This window comes from Hylaeus volcanicus, chromosome 4 (assembly GCF_026283585.1).
Source record: "Hylaeus volcanicus isolate JK05 chromosome 4, UHH_iyHylVolc1.0_haploid, whole genome shotgun sequence".
Classification (NCBI taxonomy): Eukaryota; Metazoa; Arthropoda; class Insecta; order Hymenoptera; family Colletidae; genus Hylaeus; species Hylaeus volcanicus.
In genome coordinates this window covers 6,508,225-6,528,918 of record NC_071979.1, presented here as the reverse complement: position 1 = coordinate 6,528,918, position 20,694 = coordinate 6,508,225, and the positions used below count along the sequence as shown (strand labels likewise).

The window sequence follows — 20,694 nt, the reverse complement described above, 5'->3', positions numbered from 1 at the left end:
CTTAAGAGCGTAACAAGCAGCGAAATTGTGACAAATAGCGAAAAGCTCAAGGCACAGGTTACGTAGCCGTTAACTACTACCTACACGAAATTACACAGCTTACAGGGAACTGCACAACAGTTTTAAAGCTCCGTTGTCGGAACATCGTCGATCCCAGCGGCTGGGGTCGTTCTTGCTGATGCTCGCGCTTATCTCGCGGGAGCAGCTCCACGATCGCATTAAAAATTTTGTCGCGCTCGTTCGGGGCAGCGTATATAGCGGCAAAAAGGCAGAGCCGATCGTGCTAGAAAACAAGAGAATTTCGTTGAATATCGACCACCCCACGTGGTGTTCGTTTCTGCCAGCTTCCCGCGACGCGACGCGCATCAACGCGTGAAATGTCTTTCCAGCGAGGGCAGCGATCGTCGAGGGGAAGCTGAAGTGCTACTGGCAACGATTCTCGCGGTGTGGAAGATGAACAATTTTGGAAAAGTTCGCCAGCACGAAGAGCACAGACGAGCGAACGAGGATGTATCGATCGGGAGGGTGAGAAGTTGAATCAAACGCGTGGGAACAGGCCGACATATCGACTGCGAGGAAACGAAGATATCGGATGCAAAGTTCGTCTACGATAACGAACGTAAAATTATCGAGTTAACAATATATGGATGCTTATCGAAGGAGAAATAACTATATAATAAATCTATTAAAGAGGAAATAATATTTATTCGTGGAGCGATTTGAATCTATTTGTTTTATCTACTCGTTCGAAGTTTAAAGATTCTATGATAATTACGTGGTAAATAGTTGAATAAAGCGCCGAGGGGCCGCGTATATCGCCGTTTTAACGAGACACCGAAGCTGCGAATCTTCGACGAAGAGAAACGACCAAGAAAACGAATGCTGTCAATTATAATATTCTGAATCATCGGGTTACGATTTTCGCCTAGTTCAATTACTATTATTCTACTAACGGGTTTAAGCAGTTTCACTTCTGTAGCGGTTCTTTCAATCTACCTCTTGTCTAAGAAGGATACAAGCATAAGCTGACAACGAAGAAGTGACGCGTGGTGAAGAAAAGTGCGGGTAAACGGCCTACAAACGTATCCGTAGATATAGTTCGCGACGGGTCCTCGAGTTGGCCCCTCACAATGGTTGTACCTGGTTTAATCTGCTGTTAAGACTTCGCCGTTCAGAAACGGAAGCTCTCGCTTCTGCGCCGATTCGAAGGTAAGGCAGCGACGCACTGGTTACATCACTCTTTAAAGCGCGAGGCTGGATTGAAAATTTCGCGACTTCACATGCCAGAAGTGTAACAAGAATTTTGTTTTATAATGTTGATCGTGATTGCGTTGAAACAAATCGAAGGGTTTTTACGTGTAATCGTTTTGAAACGTTTTATTTAAATTTTCGAATCTATTACTTTTTCAATTTTGAGGTTTTTTTTTCTCTGTGCCTAATAAGTAAAGTAGAACAATTTTGCTTGCCTTGAAATTAATTAAGAGATCTGTATTTATGATTTGTCATCTAAATCTAAAGTTAAAATATCGACTATATCTATTTAGAATCTTTAAAACGAGTTGTAATAAGGAATAGAGAAGGCAAAGAAAATTGTTATGAATGAAAAAAAAGATTGATCTACTTTTTATCCTTCACGCGTCAAGAACAAAATGTTTTCCCTAAACTGTTTATCGTGTTTCCATAAATCTATAGCATCGAAACCATTTTGTACAGTTATTTGATACACGATTTTCGATTTCTCTCATTTTCGAAACAATAAGTGCACACTCGGCTGAAAAATTTTTTAGAGAACGCTCCAGTTGAAACATCGACGAAAAACTTGCCAGAGACTCTAATGACAGTTGACCTAACTTCGCAAAAAATAATCGTGCGTCTAGTGCTGCCTGTGTATGATAGGTTGCGAGATTTTCAGCCCGCTCTCGTGCTAGTATTCAACCCAGCATTCTCGCTGGCACAGTTTTCATGGTGCAGGCCCATTAGGGTTCGAATCGAGCACTAAATATCCTCCGAGGATCCACGAGACTGTTTACGAGGGAACTTAACTTTTAGAGGGTTTCATGCTCGGAAAACGACGGTTTTATTTGTTTGATGCTCGACGACATCCGTGCTTATGTATATGAAAGTGCTTCTTTCTACATATGACATAGAAATATAGGTTTACCAAATGCACGAAACGTGACCGCAAAGAACACGAAGGAATATGAATCTAAGAAGTCTAAGAAGACTGTTTTCTTCATGGATACATTCGTACACGTGGAACTACATTTCTGAGTAGAATGGACAATTTAATTGTAACTTGAACTCTGACCTGAAACTATTAATTCATATGCCTAAATTAACTCTAAAAGTGTTTAGAAGTTTTAATCAGTTGTACTATGTGTATAAATTTTAAATGTAGGAAGAAATTTGTTCCTATTTTTACTTTTAGGTCATCTTGGTTAATATTATATTACTGTAGGTATTTCATTTCAACTTTAATTAAAATTGGTTAAAACTGACTACAGTTCTTTGCGAGTAGATACATAAATACATCCATGAAAAAGTGGACATTTCGTGGGACGGAATTTTCCTAAATGGTCCACCGCTTTAGAAATGGCGACGGTAAAGATTTATCTGGTCCGAAATGCCCGAAGGGTTAGGAACGACTTCGAAATGGACGTATTGTTCAGTTTTTTTAGCGAATGACATAGCATGGCGTTCCTTATCTTTGCCGTGACCGTGTTTTTCTTCCACGATGTCGACTAAGAATGAGAATGATGTGTTCCGAGGGTGGGTCATTGTTTTAAGAACAATGCTCCTTCGCTATTCTCCTCGTTAAACATTGCAACAATGCCAGATTTTCAACCGCGGCTTCGTGAAATTTTTATTCCTCGCAATAAAACGACTTTGTCGTCGGTTGTTGGTTATACCTGTTAATTAACGTATTGTTATTGCTTGAAATTAATGTAATCGAGTACTAGAAAATCTTACGGATGCAGACTCTCGAATTTCGCGAGGACAGTTTCAGAGGACAGGTTAGTTTAAGGGGTTATAGTTCTTATTATAATGAGTTAACAATTATTATAAAATGAATATATCATCGTTAATGAAATTCCAACAAAATTTCTATGCAATACTAAAAATAATTTATTAATAGCAGTATAGCAAAGTGAATTTGAAGGATAAATTTGAATATCCAATTCCTTTAATTGACGTCGCAATCTCTATAAAAGGAACCACTAAAAATAACGCGACCCATGTTTCGAAAGCTGTGGAACTCTAGGTCCCAGTTTACTGACACTTATGTACATGCTTATTTTCATGAGTATATCGAAAATTTGGACTATAAACTTTACAGCGCCCTATGTAAATATAGGCATAAACTGTACCAAACTTTACAAGTTGACCGAAACATCGAAGGTAACTAATAGTTGTTCCTAAATTTATCAACTTTGCTTAGGAATAATTTAAGACGTTTGCTGTCGGGATTTGTCACAAAACAAATGTTTGGAGCACTAAATTATTTTGTTAAAAGTTGATACAAAGATATTCACGGAGCATTTGTTATTCTGTGCCTAACAGTTTTCACGAGTTTGCGCGTGTTATAAATACTTGAGGCAAGAATAGAAATGTCTGTCACTCGTAACACGGAGTCTTAACATTCCTGCGATTAAAAATACTGTAGAGCCCCCATTTGCATGAAAGCTTTCACACGTTCCGCCGACCTAGTCTAATACATTTTCACTCGCAATATCCGACTTTTCTCATAATCTACAGAATCACCGTACATATTCAACTCACTGTGCAAGTTGTTCAACCTTGTTGACGAAATTTATATCTAACAATTTTTGCTTCCTGAAAAGTTATAAAATTCTAAAAAATATTTATGCTTATAAAAATTCCTATCTTTCGATTTAATCGACTTAGATATTATTTCCAAATATGCTTAGTATTAGCGAGGACCAATTATAACTCCTTACTCCTTATAACGAACGAAGCTCGTAACTTCCAGTAAACTTTCGACAGTTCAACAAATTCGATTTCAGTTCGTCATCAGAATTCACTTCACACAATTCTTCGTGTGGTCTGTCTTTCTCTCGTTGATCAAATTGTTCCGCGTCGATGCTTTCAATTAAGTTTCCAATCGTGTCGCCACAACGCCAGGGAGAAAGAACCTTTTATCTTGTAAGGATTCCACCATCTTCCTCCCTGAAAGTCAACAAGAACGTTCTACGAGACAGCGAGCAGTAAAACATGCGGGATCATCTGGTTCGCTTAGCCCATCGTTTCAAGGGGAGATAACTCTTTCGGACGTTGCTGTGTCACTCTTTGATTAAAATTTATAAGAACACGAGTAAAGTCGTCGCAAATTTTCGGGCGAAAATGGACGATGTCCGTTAAGATTGTCGTCAATTTTTTCTACTTCATGGCTCAATATTTTGAGTTATTCCAACGACGTATCCTGCTGGAAGAAGTGGCACCATTTTACTCGTGAGGAATATAGACAGTTTAGATTAGCCCTTTTATTATAACGTTCGATTCGCGTAAGCTCTGAGGTATCTTAAATTTTTAACGTAATATGATGTCCAACTCTCTCTGAGCTTTATTTCAAACCCTTTTTATAGGTAAGATTAAAGGCAGACCATAACAAAATTAAAAGTAATGCTTCCACCAATGTTGATAATTTGATTAAAAACTTTGTACTTGAAAATTAAATATAAAATTGATATCCAACAGAAAACACCATAAACTCTGTCTATAATCGAGTTACTGTTAGAATTTTGAGAACTTATATAAAATTTTACGGGGCGCCAGCTCGAGACGATTTTCCGGATACGTCTTCGAAAAGAACGCAGACTATTAAATTGTCCAACGGTACAGCAGGCAACAGCATCGCTTTACGGTCCATATCGTGAGATTATAAAGGATCATAAAGTGTGGTACGTGCCGCGAACCCGCGACGTTACGAGCTTAGAAGTTACCCCGTTCAATCATTCGAACGACGGATGCGATCGTTGCTTGTAAACGTTAAACTTCGGGCCACTTGGCAGGGCCAGACACTTTCAACAATTTCCGGGGTCGCCTCGCGTGAGAACGAAACGCCTTTAGGAGTTTCGCCAGTAAGACACTTCGCTGTGAGAAACCGTCCGAACGTGCCAAGACACTTGTTGACGTAACCGACCTACTGTATTTACCATCTGCTTCTTCATTGCGAGCAATACGAGAGCTACGTGTTAACCAATCAATTCCTGAAAACGCTATAACCAATTTTTTTTTCAAATTTTTTTATTTATATCTGCCAAATTACATCTAAAACTAACTGTCTAGGTGGCACCAGTATTCAAAAAATACTTTTGTTACATCCCTTAGATGACGTTAGAGTGCTCTACAAACTCAAAATATGATTCCGAGAAAGTGCAAAGAAAATTAAAAAAACGACACCGACAGGATAATATTTTTAACTATATCTTCAACTCGATATTATTTTCTACAGCCTAAAATTAGTTTGACATATACACCATTTTTTTTATCCTACTGTATTGTAAACTAATAAATAATTTATTATTTCATAACGTTGTATTGTTTCCACGAAAGGCGAAAATAATTAATTCGACGATCAACACAAGTTCTTTATAATTCCGTTTACCACAATTTTGGTGAAAATTCAAACTTTTTCGCAAAAACGCTGTTTCTTTTATACGGACGATTGTAAACCACCGAATCGTGAAACCGAATCAATTTTAACGACTAGTATTCATCAGCCACGCGTGATCGTAAAACTGACGCGAACAAAGGTGTTACCAAACGCGTTCGGGACGAGGATAAGTGGATCCTGAACCGTTTCGCGAGCTGGATAGTCGAACGGCAAACCACTCAATGAAAAATTAAAGGCTGGCTTTGAATCGCTGAACGCGATAATCGGGGATAATCGACGCAGTGGCGGCGATCCAATTTCTGTTTGCGCTACTTACTGCCAACTGAACCAATTCGGCTCTGGGTTATTAGCGACACTGAGGGGAATTAATTATCGTTAAAATTGGGGGGAAGTTGGTCGAGCAAGATAGACGATTGATTATTAATCTTGGTTTCTAGATAATTATGGGAAGTCTGTGAGTGTTTAGAATGTTTTTCACCTTTTAATTTTAATTATTACTATTAACAAATATTTGTGTAAAAGGATGTTGAATAAAATATTGAAGTATCTCAGTGTTGGATGCCAGTAAAATCGTGTTAGAAGCGAAGAAAGGAACTAAAGAAATCGTATCGATTGTGAATACAATTCTGAAGTTATTTAATAAAGAATGGAACAAAATTCTGATCAAAATAGACGCAGGAAGCCGACAGATATCTGGAGAATTCGTAATTGGGTTACGAATCAAATATTTAGGTTCTTTAATAAGAGATGCGACGATATCGCAGTAGTAGCAAAAACAAAGCCAAGAATATATCCAGCAAAATACACCCAATGTAATTACATATAAAAATTCCATCAAATCTCTGTAACCAACTTCCCTTTGAAATGTCAAGCTTTGACGAAAACAAGCTCTAACTCTGAAAAAAAATCCAATATTCCTTTTATCCTAGTTTCACCATGGCCAGTGATTTTATCAAATTATTTTAAAATATACATCAATTAGATGTAATTATTATAAATACACAGATACAGTTACTTGTAGCGTCTATAAATTATTTGATCAATATACAGGTTGTTTCGTTCACAGCAGAATAGGTGAATATTTCACGAAGGGATGAAGCTATCAAAAGAATGTTTTTACAAAATTTACTTTGTTCTAAGGGACGTCTCTAAGAGATATAACAAACAAATTAATTTTCTTGATATGATAGAATTTGTAATTTAAGGCTTTGTAAACAAATCAATCTTATTATGGATCGCATAGAATATATTATTATAAGAATATTATGTACACTTTATAATTTGCTACTTCGTACCAAATACTTGTAAAAATATTTTTGTAATAACTTCATCCTCTCGTGAGATAATTAACCATTAATCGAAACAGCCTGTATGTGTGTGCTAATCGCAGCTGAAGATGTTGAAGGGAAACCCCAGCAAGTTCTCGGCTGCGGTAATTACAGCAGCTGAAGTTGAGCCTTGCTATCGCCAGGTTCTTGATCATAATCATTGCTGCGTGATATTATACGAGCTCGATACCAAGCCAGTTAACAACTATGATCGTTAACCACAAGCTCTCGGTCTACAGGTGGGAAGAAAAGCTTCAGCGATAAAATTACGATTATGCGGCGTCATAATCGGCAAAGTGTGTTAAATATTCAGAGAGCAATCAAGGGGCGGCATTGATAGTTATAGTTGGCCAACAGTCATAACTGAATTACGAGAAGGTACGCTAGTGTTAGTAAACCCCGTTCGTGGTTGGACAATAAAGCTATTATTGTGCTGGCTTGGATGAGCTTGCCAGGATTACTGCAATATATTACATTGACTGTGCATAGGTACGTTTCCCATATGAAACAGTCATTTCAAACCGCATTGCGAAGGATCAAGGATTTTGTTCGATTTACAATTGTCGAATGTAGATAACAATGTTGAATGTAAATAACTCCAGGATTCAAATAATTCAAAGGGAATTAATGATGTGTATTGCCTTCAGAAATAAAGGAAACTTGATAGCTTGCAAATAATTAGTTTGGTTTTTATATAGATAATTAGTAAATGTTGCTTCTTCTTCGTAATTATTGAATTATATTAATAATATTAATGTAGCAATCGCAAACAAATTTTTCAAAAGCGTAGAATTTTTCAACATTCCAAGCGACGTGGTATGTCCCCCGTTTGCTATTTCCAAGGAAATAAATACAGAAAATTCTCTCTCTCTCTCTCTTTCTCGCTGCAACATGTAATTTGAACCGCGCAAGAAAGTCCTTTACAGAGTTACCATCAGCATAAATTGCGGCTAAGCCTCAACAATGTGATAATTACCCAGGCGTACCGCTGACGAGCCAAAGAGAAGCTTAAAAGCGTCCCAAAGCTGCCCGAGTCGTTCCTTTGACAACAGTTCCAGCCGGCCAATGAGAGATTGATAGCTGCATTCCCGAGTGGGGCTGGCGCGTGTAATTGTTTCAAGAACATCAGCTGCGGTCCGACGATAAACGTCGGAGCAAAGCAAGCAGCGAACCTTCCAGGCATCGCAGGCATTGTCACGGGAATCGTCGATGGCGTTAACCAACTCACAATCCCCTTTACCATTCCGGAAGTCGCCGAACCACAACCGCTCTTTTCCTCTTAACGCAGAACGAACCGCGGATGATCCAACAAATTTGCAATTCCGTCGTTCTCTAGAAGGTATCTTCGTTCCGTTTTATTCCCGTCGCTTCGTTTGCATCGCCGCCTTAAAATTGAATCCTCGCGGGAGCCAATTTGCCTTTGGACTTTGCGGTCTCGCGGGTTGAGACGTGACGACTCCGACACGGAGTTTCCACATACAATGCTTACGGACGCCAGAAATCGTTCCATCTGGAAACATGCAATTTCGACTGTGACGCCACTGTGCAGGAGTTAATAAAAGCGAGGAGCAGATTCCTAGCAGTCGTGTAAAGAGAAGGCGCTATTAATTATTGCCCTAGATAAGTAAAGAGCAATGACGCAAGGATTAGTGATGTCAAATAGAGCACGTTTTTTTTTTTTTTTATGGAAATGGGGAAAATTTTTAAAACACTTCCTCGTTATGGGTATTTAAGATTGCCTATAGAGTTATACTGTTGGGGAACCTCCAACCTCTTGCAAAATAGAAAAAGTGCCTCCAAACATTTCTTAATAATGGTATCAAGTTCTTTTTCGTCTTTTAATCCAAAATTTCGCTCTAGAGAAGTAACTAGTTGTTAGTAAAAATTTAAGACACTCGTAGATGAATACCTAGTGTCAATACGAATCGAAAAGTCCTTTTCCATTTTTCGATACGACTCTTCGTTACGGAGATATTCGCAGTTCAAGTTTCTATGAGCTTAAACGTATGGACCACGTGGAGAGCGCGAGCGCTGAACCCTGTGCTGCGTGACGCGAGCGCTGAACCCTGTAAGTCTCGTGACCCAGAAGTAAACAAACCCCAGCTCCGAGCGGGCCGCGTCGAGAGTCCCAATATGATAAACTTCAATCGCCTACATCTCTGTAACGAATGGTCGGATTGAAAAATGGTAAAGGACTTTTCGATTCCTATAGACACGAATAATTAATATTGAGAGGTTTTAAATTTTTGTTGTTATTATATATAATAAAATTAAGGGGATATCGAGCGTCGAGAGTCCCAATGATTACTTTAATCGTTTGTACATTGGTAACGAGTGATCGGATTGAAAAATGGTAGAGGACTTTTAGATTTCGACGAATTTTTTGAAATATTATATCCATCATTTAAATTTCTTTAATAGCCATGGGAGGTACGAATACTTATAAGACTGACTGTTTATCACGAGTAGTCATAACCATTCATTGACGTTGACTTATTCTATACTTAACAATTGTTATTTTCGTTTCTAGTGCATTGTATTCCGTGATGAAAGTGTACATTCTTAGATTCCTGTTAGCGAAGTAAGGCTGTTGTTCAACTAGACCAAATTAAGCCCAATACTGTAACACGATTGTTCTCGGTGACAACAAAATCTAGATCCGGTGTTTTATAAAGCCACACAGCGCTGAGTTGTTTGATAGCAACTCGTTTCCATCGGCAACTAAAGCGGTTTAACCGATCCCGTGCGACACGCGAAGCGCACACACCGGTTCGCCTTCATTCGCTCCATTATTTACTTATTCGCGGAGGCGGGCTCAACTCCACTTCGAGCACTCTCTTGTCTCTGACCCCGCACTTTAAATATTTGCAATCGATGGCGGCAGTTCTAAAGTCGTTGACTCCATTCCGCTTCTTCTTTCTCCGCTTTTCTCTCTCCGATTTCCGGAGATTCGTTACTTCTCGTTATTTTTCTGCTGTACTATCGACTGGATCGCTATCTCAGATCCTAAGGTTCTTCATTGTTCCCCGATTCCTCATTTCGTCGACTTTTTTTATTAACTTTGTTCTTTGGTTTGTCGAGAAACGTGCCGCAATTCCGACAGAGTGTGCTCTTTCTAGCTTTGTATCTGGAAAGGTTTATAAGTAGGATGGAAATTTTGGTATTTGATCTTTATCTTGATTAATCGAGGTCTTTGTTTCTAAGAAAAATTATTTGTTTACTTTGGTAACCTTAAAAAGAAAACAAATTGTAGCACAGGCAATAAAGGGGTAGCAACATTCATTAAAATGGTAAATTATAGCTTGAAATTGTGAATCATAATGAATATATCTGTTCAATCCAATCAACATCATGAATAAATTACAATGCATTCTGCGTTTCCCTTCGAATCAAGCTTTGCTCATTTCTGTACCTACTGACTCGATAAATTTGTTTTTGTTAATGATCATATTCGATAACTTCTTTCATTTGTTGAGAGATTTATCCCAAGTTTCTTTTTCCAACGTTAAATTCAGACGACATGGAACGAAAGATAAGAATGAAGATGAGTGAATAAATATGAAGATGAATTCGTTAAAAATGTGAAATTTTCACCGAGCTTCTCGCGAAGTGATTAGACTGTCCGCCTTTCGACGACTCTTGAAACTTGTCTTTAATTCGCCTCCGCAACTAGGTCACTTGTTTTTGCTGTAGTCCGTTAATCCATTGATCGTAATTTTTTTTCCTCCTGGAAAAAGTGTGGCCATGCTGAATTAAACCTGTTTAAGCTATTCAATTCTTTACTTCGCAATGTGTCTTTTCGGCTGTGGCCAAATAAAAAGAACGTAGCTTGTGCTGGTTAAGCAATTCACTCTGTACAGAAGAAGTAACTTTAAAGCTTTTAGTAACTTCAATTTCTATAGAAATCTCAGTTTAGTTTCTTTACGTGATGAATATTTTTATTCCATTTACTACAAATTTAATATACTTTATTTTCTATTCGAAAGAAACGTAACGCCTAATGTGATGTAATAATTCCATTGTGATTTATAAATTTGTACCTATCGCATGACCCATATTCGTGCACTTTTCTTCCGCGAAAGTTCATATAATAATTATCGAAAATATATCGAAATAAACTGACGGGATAACTTCTTAAAAACTTTTCCTGAAATGTTGGTTTTTATTTTATACTTTCGATCGTATTTATTCGTGCTTAAGGAGAAATTCGTGCAGCGAAAGGTTAAAATGTCTGGGTATCGTTTTACAAACTGAGCGACTGAAAAAGTTTCGCTTAACGTTCCACTTATCTTTCATCTGCCTCAGAGAAGAAATCCTTCAGAGCGCTACGTAATTGTGCCACGGGGAAACGCTTTCGTTGCGAGGTAATCTCACACGAATCGTCTACAGGGTGTACCATTTAAATGAAGACGCCGAAATATCACGGTTGCTTATGAATATATATAACGAAATTCCGCGGGAAAATATTTAATTACATTCGATAATGAATAGCATTTTCTCCAAGGTTATTTTTCAAGGGTATTTGTATAAATACATAGAGGTTTTTATTTTTTGTAAATCTCACATTCTTTGACAACTAGCAGAAGAAGAAATTGCACAATCTATATTAGGTTGTTCCAAAAAATTCTTTTGTTTCATTCCAAAGAGAATTGACGTCTCCCATTTAATTGTTTTTCCTGATTTTCCATTTCCTTCAACGCAATTGATGCGAATATAGATAGAATGTTTTTACTGTCCTGGTATCGTGAATGTTTGATGGTACACTATATTCGCTAAATTACTCTATTCATGAAAATGTAATGGCGTAAGATATTGCGAGTTGGCCAGCCACTCTACAGTTCTCTGCGATCCAGCGTCGGATAAAACAGATATCCAATAATGCTCCAGTAATTCCAGTGAAATGTTCCGAACATTCTGTTATATTGAAACCACATGAATTCTACTATAATATCCAGTGGAACATCGTCAAAAAATTTCCATTTAATTTACCAGAGTAACGTGACACATTTTTCTTCCGAAAATGTCCTTTTAATGAAACAGTGCTATCAATTATTCGTTACAAATGATAAGGCCTATACATTTATAGACGAGGGAGTGCTTATCATAAATGAAAATATTTCGATACTTTTTACAAGTAACGTTTTTCTACAAAATTACTATCAATTAGCTTAATTCAAATATGACAGAATTTAAATTGGACAGAAGTTATAAATGATCCATGAAGTTGAACACGAAGCCATCCTAGGTTTAATAACAAAGAACTAGGTACTTTACGTGCATTTGCTCTGAACAGTTTTTTCGTGTGTCAGAAAATAACAGAGTTATTCGAGTGTTTTCATTCGAATGGTGCCACCGTGTGTGTTCAGGCCTCTGACAGCTCAAGTCGAGAGAGGTTGAACCGCGATGAGAATCGTGACCCTATTCAAGATGGATATAGTCCCAAGTAATTCCAACGACACTGAAATTTATGCGCCCAGCTCGTGTCACCTGGAAAGATGCATCGTGAAATTCGCGCGGTGCAACGTTGTGTTCGAGGCAAAGTAAATCTAGATTAAACGGGACAATATTGAACATCGGTGTCTATATAATAAGTATCAAGGAGACAAAGGCGCCTACTTTTGAGTGTCTCGGATGTTCAGAGCTTACTGATCCGATAAAGCCCCGTGTTTGCTCGCTGGCTTGCTCGAATTTTCGCAGGTCGCTTCTTTGAAAACACAGATAAATATAGATAATAAATCCATGATAAACGAGTCTAAACGTTTTCAACAGATCCAGGTCGTGTTTAAAAACGTCCAAATTATTTTGTCTGGTGGAAAGCTGCGGAATCAAACAAGCATAAATATAGACTAGATGATTCACCTAGAAAATTCAAGAACCATTACAAATAGCAGAAAGCAGTTTACATGCTTGATTTGAAGAAATTTTAAAATAAAATCTACTTTTTATTGATACTCGAAAAATATATAAAGTTGATTTTTCATGCCCTCGGAGATTGGTTATTGAACACACAGAGGGATACTGTGCAAAGTTCATTCATTGTTTGTTTGTGGACTGAAAAAGAATAATCATGTCGTTAAAATGAGAAATGATACCCTTCGCCTCTAGTGATCTTTGAAACCGACGTTGATGGATCGTCGTATTTTCAGATCATCCTGAAATAATGTAGAAAGAAAGTACTCGATAAGCTTTTTGTAAACCATTCAATAAATTCCGAATATATAGAAAAACCAGCTAAATTAGATAAATTCTTTCGTTATCATAAAATTACGTGATACACCTCCGCAAAGTTTTTAAAGCGTACACTCTCGCATATCAACAACAAAGAGCTAACTCGCTCAAATAAAATTATAATTAAAGACAGTCGCATCACAGCATCGCAATTGGCCTATATAAAGCTAACTCGAATCTGCCTGATATCATAAGCAAAACTCTCGCCATATCTCTCGTGCGTTATTACTTTTATAACGGTTAAGAAATACGATCCTCCTCGGTCAGAACAGCTCCGTATTACAAATATACGGCAGCGCGGTGTCTCGTATCGGACACTGCACCATTTCCTTTCGTTTACCGGAGTTCGTCGGTGACACTTTATTCGTTTTCGCGCGATATACAGCGAACCAAAGGACACGAGGAAACTCGTGTTATCCTATGCGAGACATTCGCTTGAATATTTCATTGTTGTCGTTCTGACGCGGCCAGAAATAGTGGAAGCTAAATCGCCTCGAATCATTCGCGTACCAAAGCGAGGCCAATATTCGTCGTTTCCTGTGGATCAAAATAAACACTAACACGACCGCGTGATAACGTTCCGTGACCGATAGAACGATGAAGACACTTTTCGCGTGCTCGGTGTTTCGCGGTTTCTCCCCCTCGTCAGCTCGAGCCTCGAGATTCGAGATCTCGTTATCTGTTGCTCGAAACCTACGCAAGTACGCGGTATGAACACCACCGGCACGATCCTCGTTTTCCGTGATTGCGACCATTGAGTGAACGTTCTCAGCTGGCTGTAATCGCCACCAACGTCTGCAAACCTGGATCTCTGGTTGTTCGATCCTGGCAATTTGCATCCAGGCGGCGATGGGGTTTCTGTTTCAAGCAGGAAGGAGTCGGATGGTATCTCCCGCGGTCGAATTTCAAATTGACTCTTCAGCGTCGGCTATTTTAGTATCATTATTATGCAAATCTTTCGCATCATATGAGCCATTCATTGCACGAATCGATTTACTAACGTAAAACAAGAAGTTTAGAAATGCGATCAAAATGACCTCTGAAATTAATTATATATTATTCAATGACCACAACAATTTTTGTCGTTGAGTTATTATAAATGTCAAAAGTTATGACTATGTGCTTCGACATTTAAATTTAAGATTTTTCAAAAAATGGAGTTGATCATATGTATGACTATCGTATAATTGTTTATATTTATCACCTTTCCTGATTTTAATATAATTTTAGGTGAACTTGAATAAATGTAGGAGTTTCTTCCCATCCCATCGAAGTATAATAATAAAGCCTCAAGTTTTTCAAACGCAATAACTGCTTCAACATTCTATCACAAAATAACAACACTCTTAGTGCAATAATGGACCATATCTAATCCTTCTCTTTTACCTAAAACAATTACTCAAAGTTTCCTACACAGTTCAACCCTTCTGAAGCACCTTTTCAATCCCCTCTGTACTTTCAACACCCTTCGTACCCACAATCCGCACGACACACGGTTTTCATAAAAGCGTCCAAGCCCACGTAACGAATAGACAGTCTAAGAAACTCGAGATTAAAGGAGAAGAATGATTCGCGCCATCTTCTTGCGCGGCCGCCGCACAACGTCGGCAATCCCGACGGTTCTCGGTCGAATATCACCGCGGACCTCGAAATACAATGCGTCGCCGTCAGTTTTGTCGTTATTAAGCGACCATGAATCTCCCCGCGAGTCATTCGACAAAAGGGCTCGGATCTATCCGGCAGCGTCCTTTTCCGTCGTGATTTTTACAGGCTTTATCCGCCCATCGATCCCACTCCAACCACTCACGCATTCTCTCGCTGTGTTTTCCTGTTGTTTTTCCTCCAGACAATAGCGTACCGGGGTATTCCAGGAGATCAAAGGGACTGGCCACATGGTGCACGGAGCAAGTGTGTTCGCGAACGCGCGGGCCTCCGCAGATTGCATTGTCGTTCTCTCTTTTTTCATCCCTTTGCTACCCTTCGCTGTTTCAGCGCTCTCTTTATGCCTATCGCTCATCCCCTCCGCCCCTCCGCCCCTCCGCCCACCCCGTACACCCTTCCCGATGCTTCTGGTTACCTTTCCCTCCTCTTTCATCGGTGTCTCGTTTCGCCGTCGCGCACTTTCTAGCCAACGATCGTCCCGATTCCTTCCACGTCGTCAATTGCGTTTCACGAGCACGCGTTCAGCGTTACCCTCGAACGATTACATCTGAAACGAAGGCAAACGACGGCCCATTGTAGCTCGTTCCGCGAAACGAGAGAGTAGCAGTAAGAGGGAAACTACGTACGCAGCGGTGTTCCGATGGTAGCCATTGTTATAGGCAGACTGATCTCGCGGAAGAAGTAAATAGGTTGAGGTAGCGCACGATGCATGGGGAAGCTTGGAATCGACGGAAGAATTGTTAGGCGATTCGGGACGGAGAAAATGTTTAATGCCCGCTGTTAACCTAGGACACTGGCACCGGGCTGGATCGATACAATGTTAGAGGGGGCCGTTTTCGAGATTGAAAATCTTTTTATTTTCGAACAGCCGAAAATTCATGTCTTGTTTTATGGTGAAAAATGCCGAGACACGATGAAATCGGTGGGTAGTAACAAAATAAGCTTCGGAAATATTAACTGTCACTTGATTTTCAATCAAGTATTTTGCGTCATGACGAGTATACTCGTCGCGTGTAGAATTTAGTTACCATTGGTTATTTAAGAATATGTTTCACATATTAATTTGAGTAGTATAAGTGGCATGAATCTTTGAGGCTACTACTTGACCAACTTTTGAACTTTGATACGCTTATTTGTGTACATGTATGTACAAGAATTCTATAATTATAAATGTACAGTTCAAACAATACCATGCGGGTTGTTCAATCTCAAATAACGTCCTGATGAGGGCGCGATACCAAGGCGAAATGATGAAATAAAAATTGTTCGCAAATCCTCGGGAAATTTCAATAATAAAATAATTACTGCTAAAAATATTAATGGAATCGCTACAAATATGGAAATATACTAATCGTGGGTTACGTTTAATTTCCTTCACGCAACAATACACCAATTTTTCTATAATTCGGAACGATATTGCTAAATATCGGAGCTAGTTGTAAAACATAAATGTTTGACTTCGGAGGAGAACGGAGAAAATGCTTTACTTCGCAGTAATGGAAAGGAATTCTGACAGGATATACTACTGTACTTCGCTTTAAGCTTCCGATATGGGAAGTCCGATGGAATCGAAAATCGTAAAGTTACAATAGCACGGTGACTACGTGGTTCCGTTTATCGACAAAATGTTGAATGTGAAACTTCAAAGAGTGCTTCTCGCCTCACCCTTTCTTGTAGGTAGTCACTTTAGGGATGTCGATGGGACAAGAAAAGGGAGAGGATATCCTTTTACTTGTAAAAGGCAAAAATCTTCTTTGTATCTTGGAAGTAATCCTGCAGAAAGGATCTTGTGCATTGTGTTACTTTTGTTGCACTTTTGTCAGTTTTTTATTTAGCTTTTCTTTGTACTAACATCTCTTTTCCTTGGCTACGATGTTAGAACACTTCTTGATCGTATAAATATAAAAATAAAAATAAATAAATTATCGTTTCTTTATCTTTCTTATGAATTTTTTATATCACAGAATTATGTCACTATTCCATGCCATCGGTTTTTCCGAAATAAATTCCACTTACAAATAAAAATAGGTCAATCCGTCGCTATAGACACAAACATCGATATTTTACATATTAGAAACAGCTGGACAAATACATAACACTGCATTCGTTATTCCACGTGTTTTGCATAGGAACGATCGATGCATTTGCACGAACCGATTTAAACTAGATTAAATTCATTTTCAAGCTCTTTTCGCAGCTGTGGATTTTCGACATTCCTGCGTGAAACGTGGCGGAAATAACTGCGCATTCCGAAACCTTCGTCGCATTCCCGTCGACGAAAAACACGTCACGAAATGTACCCTGTTTTCTCTGTTTATTGGGAAAAAATTCTCTTTTTATTTAAATTTCACTGTCGAGCGAACGGTTCGCGATATTCGGGTCTGCGATATCTCGTCGGCCAGACTGATTTTGCCGACGATATCGTCAACGTCGTCTGGGTCAGTGTTTCTCAACCTTTCTTCTCCCGAATTGTAAAATAAAAATTTTCAATTTTATTTTGGGAAGGTATAAGCGTATAATTTTGGAACTATTAATAGTATTAGTCTCGGATTGTATAATAATTGTATAAAAGCAAACCACTACGTATCTTCCTGTAATTATATTATTACTTTGATAATATTTGTCGTTGCCTATTCAAAAGTTCTGATTGTCGCCATTTAAAATCGCAATAAAATTCACGCAAACTTCCATCCAACCTTCCTCAAAATCCACAGTCTGTATTGATCGAGAAGCACAAGCAAAACGCCCGCAGAAAAAAGACACGGAGATTGAGCTAGTTGAGAGAAGAAATGAATACATACTCCACCAGTTCGGATTTTACGTTTCTCATATTTCTCTTATAACAACGAAGTATCTACCTTTCTTCTTTAATAACGACATTAAAAGAAAATAAAGAATGCGGTATTGCCTGAAGGGTTTATGCCTCCCATTGCGAATCCCTGGTTGGACGGTACGAAGGATCGGCTCCGCGTCACAGCGAAACGCACTGAACTCAACACGGTCCCAGCCGTCGAAAGCTTTTATATGGGGATTCCGCTCGCGCGATTTTTGCATAAAAGAAAGTCACGACGAAGGAGGTCTCGTGACGCTGATTCATGAAGTCGACACTGGTATTAAACGAAGATTAATCTCCGCTGAACGTGGTGCAGATTGGAGGGGGGAGGGCGAAGAAGACGCGGAGCAATGGAGAAATGTAGATAATCCATTATCAGGGGTACTATCTGAAGTCTGGATCGCTGGAATCCGAATTCAACCCTCTCTTCGACCCTTTCAATCCCTGTGTCTTTTCTTCCGCGATTTCTTTCCTTGCTTGTAACTCTTGTACTTGTCGAGCGATTTTGCAAGTATCTTTGCAAGAAAAATTTGTACTCGGTTATTTATGGATTCTTGGATCGATTAACCCTTAGAAGCCTGATTTTCTAAATTAAATTAAAATAAATATCAATGTATTTATTATTTGAATAATTTTGACGACCGACGTTTATTTTCTTAACTTTCGTTCGAAAGAACATTGCGCAATGGTGACATACATACAGACGAATATTTTTAAAGTCCGGTATCAAATTTGAAACTTAGAAAATTTGAATTTGATAATTAATATTCGATATACGAAAGTAAAAATCAAAAATAAAATAAAAGTATGTGTGATAATTCCAAAATGAGAGAGCAAGATCAGTAATTATCGTTCTAAATAATAATGCTTGCACCTACCAGCAGCTTACCAATACGAAATGTTTACGAAACAGCACGGTTCGTACAGTTTGACGTTAAAACCACGGGGAACATGGCATCGGAGACCAGTAAGTAGCCAGGCTTCAAAGGCAGGATAAAGTCGTAACAGGACGGATGGAATCCTTTCCCCGTAAGAGGCTCTCCGCTTGTAAAATTACCCACGGAAATATAATCTACGGGACCACAAATTGCATTAGCATCGTTTCCGATCGGATTTCCGCGCGCATAACGAGACAGCTGTCTCGGCGGATCCCGGAAATGAAATCCAATCGCGACCGTCCCGCCGGCCGCTCCTCCAATCGCACGTTTTCCTTGTTTTCCGGAAACGCCAGATGCGTCGGACGCGTCGCGATAATAAGATTTCCATTCGCAGGGCCGTTCCGACGCCGATGACGCTGCTTCTCGCGTGCAAACGTCGACCAATTCTCAGAAATCGTGCGAAACCTCGATCACGTCGTTCGATCTTGGTTGGTAGCTAAATTCTTCTAAATTACTAGTCGTTTCCATAAATGTATTTATTAGGTCACGTGCTAATATGTCGACATTTTACGAAATAATTTTAGTTTCTCCACAAAATGACGTACATGACTCGTACTTTTCATGTTCGACTCGAATTCCTTACCACGTGTCCCACACGTTGTTATAAGCGAAAGGGTTAATTAAATAATATCTCCGATAACCAATAACAATATAGATAACTGTTGGCAGTACCATCAACCTAAAATATCAACGTAAATGCCTTGTAAGTTGTCTGCAGAAACAAAATTCGGCCCATAGAGTGTTAATTATTATCTACATTAATACTATACAATAATAAAACTAAAAAAAATAAAATTTCACCGCTGCAAATTTCAATAACCGCGATAGAAAAAATTTCAATATTGTAAAACTGGTACCTATAAATCCCCGAAATAAGAATTTAATACCGTACAGAAGAACTGTTAAAAATTGACCCTTTTATCGATAGAACCCCTATCGAGGTAAAATTTTGAAACCACCGACCATAGCCCCAGCGGTGCCATATTTCTACACACCGTTTTACCAACATTCCTATAATTTATCGCGAGCCTTATCGGAAAACGAACGACCAGAGCGGAGCTGTCGCTGTGGAGCTGCGCCATGCGTCCAAGACACAGTATCCTGTTGATACCGGACACTTTGTAGCCGAAGCTTTGCGCGGTGTGCCGTGTCGGAAGACGGATTAAACGCGCACCGTGGAACCACCGAGATCACCGTGTGTAGACGGGACAGCTTCGCGATCCTCCGTCCACGCTCGTCGCGATATTTCTGGCGCACGAACGACTGCGGATAATGGCGCGTGAATAATTGAGGTCGGAGATGGATTCGAGCATCGAATACCGGAGGTCGTTCGGGAGGATGTTATTTTAACGGAGCATCGAGCTCGAGGGGAACATGTCGTAACGTCTCTATCGGACAGTTCTGTCGCAAATCGTAACGTCGATCATCGTTCATTTTACGCCGAAATAGGTCGCATGTATAGAACAATGCAGAGCGCGGTGTTCTGCTCACCGAGCAAACAAAATTCTAGAGCTCTCGTGTGGATTTTACGAGATTGGTCGCTAGACTTTCGGAGTGGAAGTTCTTAACGTACTCTAAATTATCTGTGTCTTTAGTGTTTGAGTATTCCCGTTTGTACGGAGGGACATGTCATTTCCCTGTTGGATTTAACTTGGTTGTTTGGTAAGACCTGTCCAGGAAATATTGCTTCATATAGATGAGGTTGTTTGTGTAGTCTTCAAAATAAAGAATTGAGAAGAAATTTTATTGGGCAAATTAATATCGATTATCGTAACTAATAATGCTTGCACTGACTACCTGCATTTTGTTATTGTTGTTGTGTTTTATGCTGGATCCATTTCTAATCTTCGGTGAAGTTTATCTAAAATACTTTAGATGCGAATGATTGCATAGGCTTCGAGATGAGGACTCGAGAAAATGTTTGGATTTTATTGTGCGGCTTTATTCCGCACATTCAAAAGTGAAAAGAAAATGTAAGTAAGTAAACGAAGCGTTGCTTGTAAACGACTTGCTTCTTTTAGCAGTATTAGTCGGGACCTTTTAATGCGGCTATAACCCTAGACGATAGTT

General features: G+C 39.1%; 1 protein-coding gene across 1 annotated transcript in view; it reads left to right on the top strand.

The window, feature by feature from the left end:
* LOC128875020 (uncharacterized) overlaps positions 1-20,694 on the top strand; it is a 225,830-nt gene that overhangs the window by 5,691 nt on the left and 199,445 nt on the right. Inside the window, exon 2 of the mRNA XM_054120303.1 lies at positions 390-1,209. The gene's annotated coding sequence lies outside the window, so the exon portion shown is untranslated. The remainder of the gene's footprint in view (positions 1-389; positions 1,210-20,694) is intronic.